General features: G+C 37.7%; 1 non-coding gene and 43 pseudogenes across 1 annotated transcript; all 44 read left to right on the forward strand.

Moving 5' to 3' along the window:
* Positions 1-56: 56 nt before the first annotated feature.
* On the forward strand, positions 57-175 carry LOC124334662 (annotated as a pseudogene).
* A 284-nt stretch (positions 176-459) lies between these two features.
* Positions 460-578, forward strand: LOC124334663 (annotated as a pseudogene).
* A 283-nt stretch (positions 579-861) lies between these two features.
* Positions 862-980, forward strand: LOC124334664 (annotated as a pseudogene).
* A 283-nt stretch (positions 981-1263) lies between these two features.
* LOC124330072 lies at positions 1264-1382 on the forward strand (annotated as a pseudogene).
* A 283-nt stretch (positions 1383-1665) lies between these two features.
* Positions 1666-1784, forward strand: LOC124334666 (annotated as a pseudogene).
* Positions 1785-2068: 284 nt separating this feature from the next.
* On the forward strand, positions 2069-2187 carry LOC124334667 (annotated as a pseudogene).
* Positions 2188-2470: 283 nt separating this feature from the next.
* On the forward strand, positions 2471-2589 carry LOC124334668 (annotated as a pseudogene).
* Positions 2590-2873: 284 nt separating this feature from the next.
* Positions 2874-2992, forward strand: LOC124333665 (annotated as a pseudogene).
* A 415-nt stretch (positions 2993-3407) lies between these two features.
* On the forward strand, positions 3408-3526 carry LOC124333105. The gene has a single exon (XR_006916864.1). It is a non-coding gene; the product is annotated as a 5S ribosomal RNA (ribosomal RNA).
* A 284-nt stretch (positions 3527-3810) lies between these two features.
* Positions 3811-3929, forward strand: LOC124333666 (annotated as a pseudogene).
* A 415-nt stretch (positions 3930-4344) lies between these two features.
* On the forward strand, positions 4345-4463 carry LOC124331086 (annotated as a pseudogene).
* A 284-nt stretch (positions 4464-4747) lies between these two features.
* On the forward strand, positions 4748-4866 carry LOC124334883 (annotated as a pseudogene).
* Positions 4867-5150: 284 nt separating this feature from the next.
* LOC124333669 lies at positions 5151-5269 on the forward strand (annotated as a pseudogene).
* Positions 5270-5684: 415 nt separating this feature from the next.
* On the forward strand, positions 5685-5803 carry LOC124331097 (annotated as a pseudogene).
* A 284-nt stretch (positions 5804-6087) lies between these two features.
* LOC124335237 lies at positions 6088-6206 on the forward strand (annotated as a pseudogene).
* A 415-nt stretch (positions 6207-6621) lies between these two features.
* LOC124334669 lies at positions 6622-6740 on the forward strand (annotated as a pseudogene).
* A 284-nt stretch (positions 6741-7024) lies between these two features.
* On the forward strand, positions 7025-7143 carry LOC124329739 (annotated as a pseudogene).
* A 415-nt stretch (positions 7144-7558) lies between these two features.
* Positions 7559-7677, forward strand: LOC124334670 (annotated as a pseudogene).
* Positions 7678-7961: 284 nt separating this feature from the next.
* Positions 7962-8080, forward strand: LOC124334671 (annotated as a pseudogene).
* A 284-nt stretch (positions 8081-8364) lies between these two features.
* LOC124333670 lies at positions 8365-8483 on the forward strand (annotated as a pseudogene).
* A 415-nt stretch (positions 8484-8898) lies between these two features.
* On the forward strand, positions 8899-9017 carry LOC124334312 (annotated as a pseudogene).
* A 284-nt stretch (positions 9018-9301) lies between these two features.
* On the forward strand, positions 9302-9420 carry LOC124333671 (annotated as a pseudogene).
* A 415-nt stretch (positions 9421-9835) lies between these two features.
* LOC124334313 lies at positions 9836-9954 on the forward strand (annotated as a pseudogene).
* A 283-nt stretch (positions 9955-10237) lies between these two features.
* Positions 10238-10356, forward strand: LOC124334314 (annotated as a pseudogene).
* Positions 10357-10638: 282 nt separating this feature from the next.
* LOC124334912 lies at positions 10639-10757 on the forward strand (annotated as a pseudogene).
* A 280-nt stretch (positions 10758-11037) lies between these two features.
* LOC124334672 lies at positions 11038-11156 on the forward strand (annotated as a pseudogene).
* Positions 11157-11438: 282 nt separating this feature from the next.
* On the forward strand, positions 11439-11557 carry LOC124334913 (annotated as a pseudogene).
* A 283-nt stretch (positions 11558-11840) lies between these two features.
* LOC124330073 lies at positions 11841-11959 on the forward strand (annotated as a pseudogene).
* Positions 11960-12242: 283 nt separating this feature from the next.
* On the forward strand, positions 12243-12361 carry LOC124334673 (annotated as a pseudogene).
* A 284-nt stretch (positions 12362-12645) lies between these two features.
* LOC124334674 lies at positions 12646-12764 on the forward strand (annotated as a pseudogene).
* Positions 12765-13047: 283 nt separating this feature from the next.
* Positions 13048-13166, forward strand: LOC124334675 (annotated as a pseudogene).
* A 282-nt stretch (positions 13167-13448) lies between these two features.
* LOC124330377 lies at positions 13449-13567 on the forward strand (annotated as a pseudogene).
* Positions 13568-13849: 282 nt separating this feature from the next.
* LOC124334914 lies at positions 13850-13968 on the forward strand (annotated as a pseudogene).
* Positions 13969-14251: 283 nt separating this feature from the next.
* On the forward strand, positions 14252-14370 carry LOC124330074 (annotated as a pseudogene).
* Positions 14371-14653: 283 nt separating this feature from the next.
* On the forward strand, positions 14654-14772 carry LOC124334677 (annotated as a pseudogene).
* Positions 14773-15056: 284 nt separating this feature from the next.
* On the forward strand, positions 15057-15175 carry LOC124334678 (annotated as a pseudogene).
* Positions 15176-15459: 284 nt separating this feature from the next.
* LOC124334679 lies at positions 15460-15578 on the forward strand (annotated as a pseudogene).
* Positions 15579-15860: 282 nt separating this feature from the next.
* LOC124330378 lies at positions 15861-15979 on the forward strand (annotated as a pseudogene).
* A 283-nt stretch (positions 15980-16262) lies between these two features.
* On the forward strand, positions 16263-16381 carry LOC124330075 (annotated as a pseudogene).
* Positions 16382-16664: 283 nt separating this feature from the next.
* On the forward strand, positions 16665-16783 carry LOC124330400 (annotated as a pseudogene).
* Positions 16784-17067: 284 nt separating this feature from the next.
* Positions 17068-17186, forward strand: LOC124334680 (annotated as a pseudogene).
* Positions 17187-17469: 283 nt separating this feature from the next.
* LOC124334681 lies at positions 17470-17588 on the forward strand (annotated as a pseudogene).
* Positions 17589-17871: 283 nt separating this feature from the next.
* Positions 17872-17990, forward strand: LOC124330076 (annotated as a pseudogene).
* A 283-nt stretch (positions 17991-18273) lies between these two features.
* LOC124334682 lies at positions 18274-18392 on the forward strand (annotated as a pseudogene).
* The last annotated feature ends 197 nt before the right edge of the window (positions 18393-18589 follow it).

Raw genomic sequence — 18589 nt, forward strand, 5'->3', positions numbered from 1 at the left:
GAAGTGATTTTCTATTCATCCATTGGGACTGGGAGGGTAATTTTTCATTTTTGAATGTCAACGGCCATATCACGTAGAACGCACCTGGTCTCGTCAGCTCCCAGAAGTTAAGTCACGTCGAGTCCCGTTAGTACTTGGAAGGGTGACCGCTTGGGAATACGGGATGTCGTTGGCGATGAATAGTTTGTTTTCAATAACAAATTTCTTGAAATTTTTTTTCAATCACGATGGTTACCAGTCTAAATTCGTAGATCAAAAATATCAATGGCATAGAGATAGGTTCAATTCATCTATAGGAATGATTCTGGATAAATTTCATTGCGAGTTTTTCAAAGTTTATCGCGCTTTTTTATTCGCGATGGTTACGAGTCCAAATTCAATGAACAAACATTTCTATCACTTTGAAGTGATTTTCTATTCATCCATTGGGACTGGGAGGGTAATTTTTCATTTTTGAATGTCAACGGCCATATCACGTAGAACGCACCTGGTCTCGTCAGCTCCCAGAAGTTAAGTCACGTCGAGTCCCGTTAGTACTTGGAAGGGTGACCGCTTGGGAATACGGGATGTCGTTGGCGATGAATAGTTTGTTTTCAATAACAAATTTCTTGAAATTTTTTTCAATCACGATGGTTACCAGTCCAAATTCGTAGATCAAAAATATCAATGGCATAGAGATAGGTTCAATTCATCTATAGGAATGATTCTGGATAAATTTCATTGCGAGTTTTTCAAAGTTTATCGCGCTTTTTTATTCGCGATGGTTACGAGTCCAAATTCAATGAACAAACATTTCTATCACTTTGAAGTGATTTTCTATTCATCCATTGGGACTGGGAGGGTAATTTTTCATTTTTGAATGTCAACGGCCATATCACGTAGAACGCACCTGGTCTCGTCAGCTCCCAGAAGTTAAGTCACGTCGAGTCCCGTTAGTACTTGGAAGGGTGACCGCTTGGGAATACGGGATGTCGTTGGCGATGAATAGTTTGTTTTCAATAACAAATTTCTTGAAATTTTTTTTCAATCACGATGGTTACCAGTCTAAATTCGTAGATCAAAATATCAATGGCATAGAGATAGGTTCAATTCATCTATAGGAATGATTCTGGATAAATTTCATTGCGAGTTTTTCAAAGTTTATCGCGCTTTTTTATTCGCGATGGTTACGAGTCCAAATTCAATGAACAAACATTTCTATCACTTTGAAGTGATTTTCTATTCATCCATTGGGACTGGGAGGGTAATTTTTCATTTTTGAATGTCAACGGCCATATCACGTAGAACACACCTGGTCTCGTCAGCTCCCAGAAGTTAAGTCACGTCGATTCCCGTTAGTACTTGGCAGGGTGACCGCTTGGGAATACGGGATGTCGTTGGCGATGAATAGTTTGTTTGCAATAACAAATTTCTTGAAATTTTTTTCAATCACGATGGTTACCAGTCCAAATTCGTAGATCAAAAATATCAATGGCATAGAGATAGGTTCAATTCATCTATTTGAATGATTCTGGATAAATTTCATTGCGAGTTTTTCAAAGTTTATCGCGCTTTTTTATTCGCGATGGTTACGAGTCCAAATTCAATGAACAAACATTTCTATCACTTTGAAGTGATTTTCTATTCATCCATTGGGACTGGGAGGGTAATTTTTCATTTTTGAATGTCAACGGCCATATCACGTAGAACGCACCTGGTCTCGTCAGCTCCCAGAAGTTAAGTCACGTCGAGTCCCGTTAGTACTTGGAAGGGTGACCGCTTGGGAATACGGGATGTCGTTGGCGATGAATAGTTTGTTTTCAATAACAAATTTCTTGAAATTTTTTTTCAATCACGATGGTTACCAGTCTAAATTCGTAGATCAAAAATATCAATGGCATAGAGATAGGTTCAATTCATCTATAGGAATGATTCTGGATAAATTTCATTGCGAGTTTTTCAAAGTTTATCGCGCTTTTTTATTCGCGATGGTTACGAGTCCAAATTCAATGAACAAACATTTCTATCACTTTGAAGTGATTTTCTATTCATCCATTGGGACTGGGAGGGTAATTTTTCATTTTTGAATGTCAACGGCCATATCACGTAGAACGCACCTGGTCTCGTCAGCTCCCAGAAGTTAAGTCACGTCGAGTCCCGTTAGTACTTGGAAGGGTGACCGCTTGGGAATACGGGATGTCGTTGGCGATGAATAGTTTGTTTTCAATAACAAATTTCTTGAAATTTTTTTCAATCACGATGGTTACCAGTCCAAATTCGTAGATCAAAAATATCAATGGCATAGAGATAGGTTCAATTCATCTATAGGAATGATTCTGGATAAATTTCATTGCGAGTTTTTCAAAGTTTATCGCGCTTTTTTATTCGCGATGGTTTCGAGTCCAAATTCAATGAACAAACATTTCTATCACTTTGAAGTGATTTTCTATTCATCCATTGGGACTGGGAGGGTAATTTTTCATTTTTGAATGTCAACGGCCATATCACGTAGAACGCACCTGGTCTCGTCAGCTCCCAGAAGTTAAGTCACGTCGAGTCCCGTTAGTACTTGGAAGGGTGACCGCTTGGGAATACGGGATGTCGTTGGCGATGAATAGTTTGTTTTCAATAACAAATTTCTTGAAATTTTTTTTCAATCACGATGGTTACCAGTCCAAATTCGTAGATCAAAAATATCAATGGCATAGAGATAGGTTCAATTCATCTATAGGAATGATTCTGGATAAATTTCATTGCGAGTTTTTCAAAGTTTATCGCGCTTTTTTATTCGCGATGGTTACGAGTCCAAATTCAATGAACAAACATTTCTATCACTTTGAAGTGATTTTCTATTCATCCATTGGGACTGGGAGGGTAATTTTTCATTTTTGAATGTCAGCGGCCATATCACGTAGAACGCACCTGGTCTCGTCAGCTCCCAGAAGTTAAGTTACGTCGAGTCCCGTTAGTACTTGGAAGGGTGACCGCTTGGGAATACGGGATGTCGTTGGCGATGAATAGTTTTTTTTCAATAACAAATTTCTTGAAATTTTTTTTTCAATCACGATGGTTACCAGTCCAAATTCGTAGATAAAACATTTCAATGCCTTAGAGATAGGTTAAATTCATCTATAAGAATGATTCTGGATCAATTCCATTGAGAGTTTTTCAAAGTTTATCGCGTTTTTTAATCGCGATGGTTACCAGTCCAAATTCGTAGATCAAAAATATCAATGGCATAGAAATAGGTTCAATTCATCTATTTGAATGATTCTGGATAAAATTCATTGCGAGTTTTTCAAAGTTTATCGCGCTTTTTTATTCGCGATGGTTACGAGTCCAAATTCAATGAACAAACATTTCTATCACTTTGAAGTGATTTTCTATTCATCCATTGGGACTGGGAGGGTAATTTTTCAATTTTGAATGTCAACGGCCATATCACGTAGAACGCACCTGGTCTCGTCAGCTCCCAGAAGTTAAGTTACGTCGAGTCCCGTTAGTACTTGGAAGGGTGACCGCTTGGGAATACGGGATGTCGTTGACGATGAATAGTTTGTTTTCAATAACAAATTTCTTGAAATTTTTTTTCAATCACGATGGTTACCAGTCCAAATTCGTAGATCAAAAATATCAATGGCATAGAGATAGGTTCAATTCATCTATAGGAATGATTCTGGATAAATTTCATTGCGAGTTTTTCAAAGTTTATCGCGCTTTTTTATTCGCGATGGTTACGAGTCCAAATTCAATGAACAAACATTTCTATCACTTTGAAGTGATTTTCTATTCATCCATTGGGACTGGGAGTGTAATTTTTCATTTTTGAATGTCAGCGGCCATATCACGTAGAACGCACCTGGTCTCGTCAGCTCCCAGAAGTTAAGTTACGTCGAGTCCCGTTAGTACTTGGAAGGGTGACCGCTTGGGAATACGGGATGTCGTTGGCGATGAATAGTTTGTTTTCAATAACAAATTTCTTGAAATTTTTTTTTCAATCACGATGGTTACCAGTCCAAATTCGTAGATAAAACATATCAATGCCTTAGAGATAGGTTAAATTCATCTATAAGAATGATTCTGGATCAATTCCATTGAGAGTTTTTCAAAGTTTATCGCGTTTTTTAATCGCGATGGTTACCAGTCCAAATTCGTAGATCAAAAATATCAATGGCATAGAAATAGGTTCAATTCATCTATTTGAATGATTCTGGATAAAATTCATTGCGAGTTTTTCAAAGTTTATCGCGCTTTTTTATTCGCGATGGTTACGAGTCCAAATTCAATGAACAAACATTTCTATCACTTTGAAGTGATTTTCTATTCATCCATTGGGACTGGGAGGGTAATTTTTCATTTTTGAATGTCAGCGGCCATATCACGTAGAACGCACCTGGTCTCGTCAGCTCCCAGAAGTTAAGTTACGTCGAGTCCCGTTAGTACTTGGAAGGGTGACCGCTTGGGAATACGGGATGCCGTTGGCGATGAATAGTTTGTTTTAAATAACAAATTTCTTGAAATTTTTTTTCAATCACGATGGTTACCAGTCCAAATTCGTAGATCAAAAATATCAATGGCATAGAGATAGGTTCAATTCATCTATAGGAATGATTCTGGATAAATTTCATTGCGAGTTTTTCAAAGTTTATGGCGCTTTTTTATTCGCGATGGTTACGAGTCCAAATTCAATGAACAAACATTTCTATCACTTTGAAGTGATTTTCTATTCATCCATTGGGACTGGGAGGGTAATTTTTCATTTTTGAATATCAGCGGCCATATCACGTAGAACGCACCTGGTCTCGTCAGCTCCCAGAAGTTAAGTTACGTCGAGTCCCGTTAGTACTTGGAAGGGTGACCGCTTGGGAATACGGGATGTCGTTGACGATGAATAGTTTGTTTTCAATAACAAATTTCTTGAAATTTTTTTTCAATCACGATGGTTACCAGTCCAAATTCGTAGATCAAAAATATCAATGGCATAGAGATAGGTTCAATTCATCTATAGGAATGATTCTGGATAAATTTCATTGCGAGTTTTTCAAAGTTTATCGCGCTTTTTTATTCGCGATGGTTACGAGTCCAAATTCAATGAACAAACATTTCTATCACTTTGAAGTGATTTTCTATTCATCCATTGGGACTGGGAGTGTAATTTTTCATTTTTGAATGTCAGCGGCCATATCACGTAGAACGCACCTGGTCTCGTCAGCTCCCAGAAGTTAAGTTACGTCGAGTCCCGTTAGTACTTGGAAGGGTGACCGCTTGGGAATACGGGATGTCGTTGGCGATGAATAGTTTGTTTTCAATAACAAATTTCTTGAAATTTTTTTTTCAATCACGATGGTTACCAGTCCAAATTCGTAGATAAAACATATCAATGCCTTAGAGATAGGTTAAATTCATCTATAAGAATGATTCTGGATCAATTCCATTGAGAGTTTTTCAAAGTTTATCGCGTTTTTTAATCGCGATGGTTACCAGTCCAAATTCGTAGATCAAAAATATCAATGGCATAGAAATAGGTTCAATTCATCTATTTGAATGATTCTGGATAAAATTCATTGCGAGTTTTTCAAAGTTTATCGCGCTTTTTTATTCGCGATGGTTACGAGTCCAAATTCAATGAACAAACATTTCTATCACTTTGAAGTGATTTTCTATTCATCCATTGGGACTGGGAGGGTAATTTTTCATTTTTGAATGTCAGCGGCCATATCACGTAGAACGCACCTGGTCTCGTCAGCTCCCAGAAGTTAAGTTACGTCGAGTCCCGTTAGTACTTGGAAGGGTGACCGCTTGGGAATACGGGATGCCGTTGGCGATGAATAGTTTGTTTTAAATAACAAATTTCTTGAAATTTTTTTTCAATCACGATGGTTACCAGTCCAAATTCGTAGATCAAAAATATCAATGGCATAGAGATAGGTTCAATTCATCTATAGGAATGATTCTGGATAAATTTCATTGCGAGTTTTTCAAAGTTTATGGCGCTTTTTTATTCGCGATGGTTACGAGTCCAAATTCAATGAACAAACATTTCTATCACTTTGAAGTGATTTTCTATTCATCCATTGGGACTGGGAGGGTAATTTTTCATTTTTGAATATCAGCGGCCATATCACGTAGAACGCACCTGGTCTCGTCAGCTCCCAGAAGTTAAGTTACGTCGAGTCCCGTTAGTACTTGGAAGGGTGACCGCTTGGGAATACGGGATGTCGTTGGCGATGAATAGTTTGTTTTCAATAACAAATTTCTTGAAATTTTTTTTTCAATCACGATGGTTACCAGTCCAAATTCGTAGATAAAACATTTCAATGCCTTAGAGATAGGTTAAATTCATCTATAAGAATGATTCTGGATCAATTCCATTGAGAGTTTTTCAAAGTTTATCGCGTTTTTTAATCGCGATGGTTACCAGTCCAAATTCGTAGATCAAAAATATCAATGGCATAGAGATAGGTTGAATTCATCTATTTGAATGATTCTGGATAAATTTCATTGCGAGTTTTTCAAAGTTTATCGCGCTTTTTTATTCGCGATGGTTACGAGTCCAAATTCAATGAACAAACATTTCTATCACTTTGAAGTGATTTTCTATTCATCCATTGGGACTGGGAGGGTAATTTTTCATTTTTGAATGTCAACGGCCATATCACGTAGAACGCACCTGGTCTCGTCAGCTCCCAGAAGTTAAGTCACGTCGAGTCCCGTTAGTACTTGGAAGGGTGACCGCTTGGGAATACGGGATGTCGTTGGCGATGAATAGTTTGTTTTCAATAACAAATTTCTTGAAATTTTTTTTCAATCACGATGGTTACCAGTCCAAATTCGTAGATCAAAAATATCAATGGCATAGAGATAGGTTCAATTCATCTATTTGAATGATTCTGGATAAATTTCATTGCGAGTTTTTCAAAGTTTATCGCGCTTTTTTATTCGCGATGGTTACGAGTCCAAATTCAATGAACAAACATTTCTATCACTTTGAAGTGATTTTCTATTCATCCATTGGGACTGGGAGGGTAATTTTTCATTTTTGAATGTCAGCGGCCATATCACGTAGAACGCGCCTGGTCTCGTCAGCTCCCAGAAGTTAAGTTACGTCGAGTCCCGTTAGTACTTGGAAGGGTGATCGCTTGGGAATACGGGATGTCGTTGGCGATGAATAGTTTGTTTTCAATAACAAATTTCTTGAAATTTTTTTTTCAATCACGATGGTTACCAGTCCAAATTCGTAGATAAAACATTTCAATGCCTTAGAGATAGGTTAAATTCATCTATAAGAATGATTCTGGATCAATTCCATTGAGAGTTTTTCAAAGTTTATCGCGTTTTTTAATCGCGATGGTTACCAGTCCAAATTCGTAGATCAAAAATATCAATGGCATAGAGATAGGTTCAATTCATCTATTTGAATGATTCTGGATAAATTTCATTGCGAGTTTTTCAAAGTTTATCGCGCTTTTTTATTCGCGATGGTTACGAGTCCAAATTCAATGAAGAAACATTTCTATCACTTTGAAGTGATTTTCTATTCATCCATTGGGACTGGGAGGGTAATTTTTCATTTTTGAATGTCAACGGCCATATCACGTAGAACGCACCTGGTCTCGTCAGCTCCCAGAAGTTAAGTCACGTCGAGTCCCGTTAGTACTTGGAAGGGTGACCGCTTGGGAATACGGGATGTCGTTGGCGATGAATAGTTTGTTTTAAATAACAAATTTCTTGAAATTTTTTTTCAATCACGATGGTTACCAGTCCAAATTCGTAGATCAAAAATATCAATGGCATAGAGATAGGTTCAATTCATCTATTTGAATGATTCTGGATAAATTTCATTGCGAGTTTTTCAAAGTTTATCGCGCTTTTTTATTCGCGATGGTTACGAGTCCAAATTCAATGAACAAACATTTCTATCACTTTGAAGTGATTTTCTATTCATCCATTGGGACTGGGAGGGTAATTTTTCATTTTTGAATGTCAACGGCCATATCACGTAGAACGCACCTGGTCTCGTCAGCTCCCAGAAGTTAAGTCACGTCGAGTCCCGTTAGTACTTGGAAGGGTGACCGCTTGGGAATACGGGATGTCGTTGGCGATGAATAGTTTGTTTTCAATAACAAATTTCTTGAAATTTTTTTTCAATCACGATGGTTACCAGTCCAAATTCGTAGATCAAAAATATCAATGGCATAGAGATAGGTTCAATTCATCTATTTGAATGATTCTGGATAAATTTCATTGCGAGTTTTTCAAAGTTTATCGCGCTTTTTTATTCGCGATGGTTACGAGTCCAAATTCAATGAACAAACATTTCTATCACTTTGAAGTGATTTTCTATTCATCCATTGGGACTGGGAGGGTAATTTTTCATTTTTGAATGTCAGCGGCCATATCACGTAGAACGCACCTGGTCTCGTCAGCTCCCAGAAGTTAAGTTACGTCGAGTCCCGTTAGTACTTGGAAGGGTGACCGCTTGGGAATACGGGATGTCGTTGGCGATGAATAGTTTGTTTTCAATAACAAATTTCTTGAAATTTTTTTTTCAATCACGATGGTTACCAGTCCAAATTCGTAGATAAAACATTTCAATGCCTTAGAGATAGGTTAAATTCATCTATAAGAATGATTCTGGATCAATTCCATTGAGAGTTTTTCAAAGTTTATCGCGTTTTTTAATCGCGATGGTTACCAGTCCAAATTCGTAGATCAAAAATATCAATGGCATAGAGATAGGTTCAATTCATCTATTTGAATGATTCTGGATAAATTTCATTGCGAGTTTTTCAAAGTTTATCGCGCTTTTTTATTCGCGATGGTTACGAGTCCAAATTCAATGAACAAACATTTCTATCACTTTGAAGTGATTTTCTATTCATCCATTGGGGCTGGGAGGGTAATTTTTCATTTTTGAATGTCAACGGCCATATCACGTAGAACGCACCTGGTCTCGTCAGCTCCCAGAAGTTAATTTACGTCGAGTCCCGTTAGTACTTGGAAGGGTGACCGCTTGGGAATACGGGATGTCGTTGGCGATGAATAGTTTGTTTTAAATAACAAATTTCTTGAAATTTTTTTTCAATCACGATGGTTACCAGTCCAAATTCGTAGATCAAAAATATCAATGGCATAGAGATAGGTTCAATTCATCTATAGGAATGATTCTGGATAAATTTCATTGCGAGTTTTTCAAAGTTTATCGCGCTTTTTTATTCGCGATGGTTACGAGTCCAAATTCAATGAACAAACATTTCTATCACTTTGAAGTGATTTTCTATTCATCCATTGGGACTGGGAGGGTAATTTTTCATTTTTGAATGTCAGCGGCCATATCACGTAGAACGCACCTGGTCTCGTCAGCTCCCAGAAGTTAAGTTACGTCGAGTCCCGTTAGTACTTGGAAGGGTGACCGCTTGGGAATACGGGATGTCGTTGGCGATGAATAGTTTGTTTTCAATAACAAATTTCTTGAAATTTTTTTTTCAATCACGATGGTTACCAGTCCAAATTCGTAGATAAAACATTTCAATGCCTTAGAGATAGGTTAAATTCATCTATAAGAATGATTCTGGATCGATTCCATTGAGAGTTTTTCAAAGTTTATCACGTTTTTTAATCGCGATGGTTACCAGTCCAAATTCGTAGATCAAAAATATCAATGGCATAGAGATAGGTTCAATTCATCTATTTGAATGATTCTGGATAAATTTCATTGCGAGTTTTTCAAAGTTTATCGCGCTTTTTTATTCGCGATGGTTACGAGTCCAAATTCAATGAACAAACATTTCTATCACTTTGAAGTGAATTTCTATTCATCCATTGGGGCTGGGAGGGTAATTTTTCATTTTTGAATGTCAACGGCCATATCACGTAGAACGCACCTGGTCTCGTCAGCTCCCAGAAGTTAATTTACGTCGAGTCCCGTTAGTACTTGGAAGGGTGACCGCTTGGGAATACGGGATGTCGTTGGCGATGAATAGTTTGTTTTAAATAACAAATTTCTTGAAATTTTTTTCAATCACGATGGTTACCAGTCCAAATTCGTAGATCAAAAATATCAATGGCATAGAGATAGGTTCAATTCATCTATAGGAATGATTCTGGATAAATTTCATTGCGAGTTTTTCAAAGTTTATCGCGCTTTTTTATTCGCGATGGTTACGAGTCCAAATTCAATGAACAAACATTTCTATCACTTTGAAGTGATTTTCTATTCATCCATTGGGGCTGGGAGGGTAATTTTTCATTTTTGAATGTCAACGGCCATATCACGTAGAACGCACCTGGTCTCGTCAGCTCCCAGAAGTTAATTTACGTCGAGTCCCGTTAGTACTTGGAAGGGTGACCGCTTGGGAATACGGGATGTCGTTGGCGATAAATAGTTTGTTTTCAATAACAAATTTCTTGAAATTTTTTTCAATCACGATGGTTACCAGTCCAAATTCGTAGATCAAAAATATCAATGGCATAGAGATAGGTTCAATTCATCTATAGGAATGATTCTGGATAAATTTCATTGCGAGTTTTTCAAAGTTTATCGCGCTTTTTTATTCGCGATGGTTACGAGTCCAAATTCAATGAACAAACATTTCTATCACTTTGAAGTGATTTTCTATTCATCCATTGGGACTGGGAGGGTAATTTTCATTTTTGAATGTCAACGGCCATATCACGTAGAACACACCTGGTCTCGTCAGCTCCCAGAAGTTAAGTCACGTCGAGTCCCGTTAGTACTTGGAAGGGTGACCGCTTGGGAATACGGGATGTCGTTGGCGATGAATAGTTTGTTTTAAATAACAAATTTCTTGAAATTTTTTTCAATCACGATGGTTACCAGTCCAAATTCGTAGATCAAAAATATCAATGGCATAGAGATAGGTTCAATTCATCTATTTGAATGATTCTGGATAAATTTCATTGCGAGTTTTTCAAAGTTTATCGCGCTTTTTTATTCGCGATGGTTACGAGTCATTCAATGAACAAACATTTCTATCACTTTGAAGTGATTTTCTATTCATCCATTGGGACTGGGAGGGTAATTTTTCATTTTTGAATGTCAACGGCCATATCACGTAGAACGCACCTGGTCTCGTCAGCTCCCAGAAGTTAAGTCACGTCGAGTCCCGTTAGTACTTGGAAGGGTGACCGCTTGGGAATACGGGATGTCGTTGGCGATGAATAGTTTGTTTTCAATAACAAATTTCTTGAAATTTTTTTCAATCACGATGGTTACCAGTCCAAATTCGTAGATCAAAAATATCAATGGCATAGAGATAGGTTCAATTCATCTATAGGAATGATTCTGGATAAATTTCATTGCGAGTTTTTCAAAGTTTATCGCGCTTTTTTATTCGCGATGGTTACGAGTCCAAATTCAATGAACAAACATTTCTATCACTTTGAAGTGATTTTCTATTCATCCATTGGGACTGGGAGGGTAATTTTCATTTTTGAATGTCAACGGCCATATCACGTAGAACACACCTGGTCTCGTCAGCTCCCAGAAGTTAAGTCACGTCGAGTCCCGTTAGTACTTGGAAGGGTGACCGCTTGGGAATACGGGATGTCGTTGGCGATGAATAGTTTGTTTTAAATAACAAATTTCTTGAAATTTTTTTCAATCACGATGGTTACCAGTCCAAATTCGTAGATCAAAAATATCAATGGCATAGAGATAGGTTCAATTCATCTATAGGAATGATTCTGGATAAATTTCATTGCGAGTTTTTCAAAGTTTATCGCGCTTTTTTATTCGCGATGGTTACGAGTCCAAATTCAATGAACAAACATTTCTATCACTTTGAAGTGATTTTCTATTCATCCATTGGGACTGGGAGGGTAATTTTTCATTTTTGAATGTCAACGGCCATATCACGTAGAACACACCTGGTCTCGTCAGCTCCCAGAAGTTAAGTCACGTCGATTCCCGTTAGTACTTGGCAGGGTGACCGCTTGGGAATACGGGATGTCGTTGGCGATGAATAGTTTGTTTGCAATAACAAATTTCTTGAAATTTTTTTCAATCACGATGGTTACCAGTCCAAATTCGTAGATCAAAAATATCAATGGCATAGAGATAGGTTCAATTCATCTATTTGAATGATTCTGGATAAATTTCATTGCGAGTTTTTCAAAGTTTATCGCGCTTTTTTATTCGCGATGGTTACGAGTCCAAATTCAATGAACAAACATTTCTATCACTTTGAAGTGATTTTCTATTCATCCATTGGGACTGGGAGGGTAATTTTTCATTTTTGAATGTCAACGGCCATATCACGTAGAACGCACCTGGTCTCGTCAGCTCCCAGAAGTTAAGTCACGTCGAGTCCCGTTAGTACTTGGAAGGGTGACCGCTTGGGAATACGGGATGTCGTTGGCGATGAATAGTTTGTTTTCAATAACAAATTTCTTGAAATTTTTTTTCAATCACGATGGTTACCAGTCTAAATTCGTAGATCAAAAATATCAATGGCATAGAGATAGGTTCAATTCATCTATAGGAATGATTCTGGATAAATTTCATTGCGAGTTTTTCAAAGTTTATCGCGCTTTTTTATTCGCGATGGTTACGAGTCCAAATTCAATGAACAAACATTTCTATCACTTTGAAGTGATTTTCTATTCATCCATTGGGACTGGGAGGGTAATTTTTCATTTTTGAATGTCAACGGCCATATCACGTAGAACGCACCTGGTCTCGTCAGCTCCCAGAAGTTAAGTCACGTCGAGTCCCGTTAGTACTTGGAAGGGTGACCGCTTGGGAATACGGGATGTCGTTGGCGATGAATAGTTTGTTTTCAATAACAAATTTCTTGAAATTTTTTTCAATCACGATGGTTACCAGTCCAAATTCGTAGATCAAAAATATCAATGGCATAGAGATAGGTTCAATTCATCTATAGGAATGATTCTGGATAAATTTCATTGCGAGTTTTTCAAAGTTTATCGCGCTTTTTTATTCGCGATGGTTACGAGTCCAAATTCAATGAACAAACATTTCTATCACTTTGAAGTGATTTTCTATTCATCCATTGGGACTGGGAGGGTAATTTTTCATTTTTGAATGTCAACGGCCATATCACGTAGAACGCACCTGGTCTCGTCAGCTCCCAGAAGTTAAGTCACGTCGAGTCCCGTTAGTACTTGGAAGGGTGACCGCTTGGGAATACGGGATGTCGTTGGCGATGAATAGTTTGTTTTCAATAACAAATTTCTTGAAATTTTTTTCAATCACGATGGTTACCAGTCCAAATTCGTAGATCAAAAATATCAATGGCATAGAGATAGGTTCAATTCATCTATAGGAATGATTCTGGATAAATTTCATTGCGAGTTTTTCAAAGTTTATCGCGCTTTTTTATTCGCGATGGTTACGAGTCCAAATTCAATGAACAAACATTTCTATCACTTTGAAGTGATTTTCTATTCATCCATTGGGACTGGGAGGGTAATTTTCATTTTTGAATGTCAACGGCCATATCACGTAGAACACACCTGGTCTCGTCAGCTCCCAGAAGTTAAGTCACGTCGAATCCCCTTAGTACTTGGAAGGGTGACCGCTTGGGAATACGGGATGTGGTTGGCGATGAATAGTTTGTTTTAAATAACAAATTTCTTGAAATTTTTTTCAATCACGATGGTTACCAGTCCAAATTCGTAGATCAAAAATATCAATGGCATAGAGATAGGTTCAATTCATCTATAGGAATGATTCTGGATAAATTTCATTGCGAGTTTTTCAAAGTTTATCGCGCTTTTTTATTCGCGATGGTTACGAGTCCAAATTCAATGAACAAACATTTCTATCACTTTGAAGTGATTTTCTATTCATCCATTGGGACTGGGAGGGTAATTTTCATTTTTGAATGTCAACGGCCATATCACGTAGAACACACCTGGTCTCGTCAGCTCCCAGAAGTTAAGTCACGTCGAGTCCCGTTAGTACTTGGAAGGGTGACCGCTTGGGAATACGGGATGTCGTTGGCGATGAATAGTTTGTTTTAAATAACAAATTTCTTGAAATTTTTTTCAATCACGATGGTTACCAGTCCAAATTCGTAGATCAAAAATATCAATGGCATAGAGATAGGTTCAATTCATCTATAGGAATGATTCTGGATAAATTTCATTGCGAGTTTTTCAAAGTTTATCGCGCTTTTTTATTCGCGATGGTTACGAGTCCAAATTCAATGAACAAACATTTCTATCACTTTGAAGTGATTTTCTATTCATCCATTGGGACTGGGAGGGTAATTTTTCATTTTTGAATGTCAACGGCCATATCACGTAGAACACACCTGGTCTCGTCAGCTCCCAGAAGTTAAGTCACGTCGATTCCCGTTAGTACTTGGCAGGGTGACCGCTTGGGAATACGGGATGTCGTTGGCGATGAATAGTTTGTTTGCAATAACAAATTTCTTGAAATTTTTTTCAATCACGATGGTTACCAGTCCAAATTCGTAGATCAAAAATATCAATGGCATAGAGATAGGTTCAATTCATCTATTTGAATGATTCTGGATAAATTTCATTGCGAGTTTTTCAAAGTTTATCGCGCTTTTTTATTCGCGATGGTTACGAGTCCAAATTCAATGAACAAACATTTCTATCACTTTGAAGTGATTTTCTATTCATCCATTGGGACTGGGAGGGTAATTTTTCATTTTTGAATGTCAACGGCCATATCACGTAGAACGCACCTGGTCTCGTCAGCTCCCAGAAGTTAAGTCACGTCGAGTCCCGTTAGTACTTGGAAGGGTGACCGCTTGGGAATACGGGATGTCGTTGGCGATGAATAGTTTGTTTTCAATAACAAATTTCTTGAAATTTTTTTTCAATCACGATGGTTACCAGTCTAAATTCGTAGATCAAAAATATCAATGGCATAGAGATAGGTTCAATTCATCTATTTGAATGATTCTGGATAAATTTCATTGCGAGTTTTTCAAAGTTTATCGCGCTTTTTTATTCGCGATGGTTACGAGTCCAAATTCAATGAACAAACATTTCTATCACTTTGAAGTGATTTTCTATTCATCCATTGGGACTGGGAGGGTAATTTTTCATTTTTGAATGTCAACGGCCATATCACGTAGAACGCACCTGGTCTCGTCAGCTCCCAGAAGTTAAGTCACGTCGAGTCCCGTTAGTACTTGGAAGGGTGACCGCTTGGGAATACGGGATGTCGTTGGCGATGAATAGTTTGTTTTCAATAACAAATTTCTTGAAATTTTTTTTCAATCACGATGGTTACCAGTCTAAATTCGTAGATCAAAAATATCAATGGCATAGAGATAGGTTCAATTCATCTATAGGAATGATTCTGGATAAATTTCATTGCGAGTTTTTCAAAGTTTATCGCGCTTTTTTATTCGCGATGGTTACGAGTCCAAATTCAATGAACAAACATTTCTATCACTTTGAAGTGATTTTCTATTCATCCATTGGGACTGGGAGGGTAATTTTTCATTTTTGAATGTCAACGGCCATATCACGTAGAACGCACCTGGTCTCGTCAGCTCCCAGAAGTTAAGTCACGTCGAGTCCCGTTAGTACTTGGAAGGGTGACCGCTTGGGAATACGGGATGTCGTTGGCGATGAATAGTTTGTTTTCAATAACAAATTTCTTGAAATTTTTTTCAATCACGATGGTTACCAGTCCAAATTCGTAGATCAAAAATATCAATGGCATAGAGATAGGTTCAATTCATCTATAGGAATGATTCTGGATAAATTTCATTGCGAGTTTTTCAAAGTTTATCGCGCTTTTTTATTCGCGATGGTTACGAGTCCAAATTCAATGAACAAACATTTCTATCACTTTGAAGTGATTTTCTATTCATCCATTGGGACTGGGAGGGTAATTTTCATTTTTTAATGTCAACGGCCATATCACGTAGAACACACCTGGTCTCGTCAGCTCCCAGAAGTTAAGTCACGTCGAATCCCCTTAGTACTTGGAAGGGTGACCGCTTGGGAATACGGGATGTGGTTGGCGATGAATAGTTTGTTTTAAATAACAAATTTCTTGAAATTTTTTTCAATCACGATGGTTACCAGTCCAAATTCGTAGATCAAAAATATCAATGGCATAGAGATAGGTTCAATTCATCTATAGGAATGATTCTGGATAAATTTCATTGCGAGTTTTTCAAAGTTTATCGCGCTTTTTTATTCGCGATGGTTACGAGTCCAAATTCAATGAACAAACATTTCTATCACTTTGAAGTGATTTTCTATTCATCCATTGGGACTGGGAGGGTAATTTTTCATTTTTGAATGTCAACGGCCATATCACGTAGAACACACCTGGTCTCGTCAGCTCCCAGAAGTTAAGTCACGTCGATTCCCGTTAGTACTTGGCAGGGTGACCGCTTGGGAATACGGGATGTCGTTGGCGATGAATAGTTTGTTTGCAATAACAAATTTCTTGAAATTTTTTTCAATCACGATGGTTACCAGTCCAAATTCGTAGATCAAAAATATCAATGGCATAGAGATAGGTTCAATTCATCTATTTGAATGATTCTGGATAAATTTCATTGCGAGTTTTTCAAAGTTTATCGCGCTTTTTTATTCGCGATGGTTACGAGTCCAAATTCAATGAACAAACATTTCTATCACTTTGAAGTGATTTTCTATTCATCCATTGGGACTGGGAGGGTAATTTTTCATTTTTGAATGTCAACGGCCATATCACGTAGAACGCACCTGGTCTCGTCAGCTCCCAGAAGTTAAGTCACGTCGAGTCCCGTTAGTACTTGGAATTGTGACCGCTTGGGAATACGGGATGTCGTTGGCGATGAATAGTTTGTTTTCAATAACAAATTTCTTGAAATTTTTTTTCAATCACGATGGTTACCAGTCTAAATTCGTAGATCAAAAATATCAATGGCATAGAGATAGGTTCAATTCATCTATAGGAATGATTCTGGATAAATTTCATTGCGAGTTTTTCAAAGTTTATCGCGCTTTTTTATTCGCGATGGTTACGAGTCCAAATTCAATGAACAAACATTTCTATCACTTTGAAGTGATTTTCTATTCATCCATTGGGACTGGGAGGGTAATTTTTCATTCTTGAATGTCAACGGCCATATCACGTAGAACGCACCTGGTCTCGTCAGCTCCCAGAAGTTAAGTCACGTCGAGTCCCGTTAGTACTTGGAAGGGTGACCGCTTGGGAATACGGGATGTCGTTGGCGATGAATAGTTTGTTTTCAATAACAAATTTCTTGAAATTTTTTTCAATCACGATGGTTACCAGTCCAAATTCGTAGATCAAAAATATCAATGGCATAGAGATAGGTTCAATTCATCTATAGGAATGATTCTGGATAAATTTCATTGCGAGTTTTTCAAAGTTTATCGCGCTTTTTTATTCGCGATGGTTACGAGTCCAAATTCAATGAACAAACATTTCTATCACTTTGAAGTGATTTTCTATTCATCCATTGGGACTGGGAGGGTAATTTTTCATTTCTGAATGTCAACGGCCATATCACGTAGAACGCACCTGGTCTCGTCAGCTCCCAGAAGTTAAGTCACGTCGAGTCCCGTTAGTACTTGGAAGGGTGACCGCTTGGGAATACGGGATGTCGTTGGCGATGAATAGTTTGTTTTCAATAACAAATTTCTTGAAATTTTTTTTCAATCACGATGGTTACCAGTCTAAATTCGTAGATCAAAATATCAATGGCATAGAGATAGGTTCAATTCATCTATAGGAATGATTCTGGATAAATTTCATTGCGAGTTTTTCAAAGTTTATCGCGCTTTTTTATTCGCGATGGTTACGAGTCCAAATTCAATGAACAAACATTTCTATCACTTTGAAGTGATTTTCTATTCATCCATTGGGACTGGGAGGGTAATTTTTCATTTTTGAATGTCAACGGCCATATCACGTAGAACACACCTGGTCTCGTCAGCTCCCAGAAGTTAAGTCACGTCGATTCCCGTTAGTACTTGGCAGGGTGACCGCTTGGGAATACGGGATGTCGTTGGCGATGAATAGTTTGTTTGCAATAACAAATTTCTTGAAATTTTTTTCAATCACGATGGTTACCAGTCCAAATTCGTAGATCAAAAATATCAATGGCATAGAGATAGGTTCAATTCATCTATTTGAATGATTCTGGATAAATTTCATTGCGAGTTTTTCAAAGTTTATCGCGCTTTTTTATTCGCGATGGTTACGAGTCCAAATTCAATGAACAAACATTTCTATCACTTTGAAGTGATTTTCTATTCATCCATTGGGACTGGGAGGGTAATTTTTCATTTTTGAATGTCAACGGCCATATCACGTAGAACGCACCTGGTCTCGTCAGCTCCCAGAAGTTAAGTCACGTCGAGTCCCGTTAGTACTTGGAAGGGTGACCGCTTGGGAATACGGGATGTCGTTGGCGATGAATAGTTTGTTTTCAATAACAAATTTCTTGAAATTTTTTTTCAATCACGATGGTTACCAGTCTAAATTCGTAGATCAAAAATATCAATGGCATAGAGATAGGTTCAATTCATCTATAGGAATGATTCTGGATAAATTTCATTGCGAGTTTTTCAAAGTTTATCGCGCTTTTTTATTCGCGATGGTTACGAGTCC

The sequence above is a fragment of the Daphnia pulicaria genome, chromosome 3 (assembly GCF_021234035.1).
Source record: "Daphnia pulicaria isolate SC F1-1A chromosome 3, SC_F0-13Bv2, whole genome shotgun sequence".
Lineage (NCBI taxonomy): Eukaryota > Metazoa > Arthropoda > Branchiopoda > Diplostraca > Daphniidae > Daphnia > Daphnia pulicaria.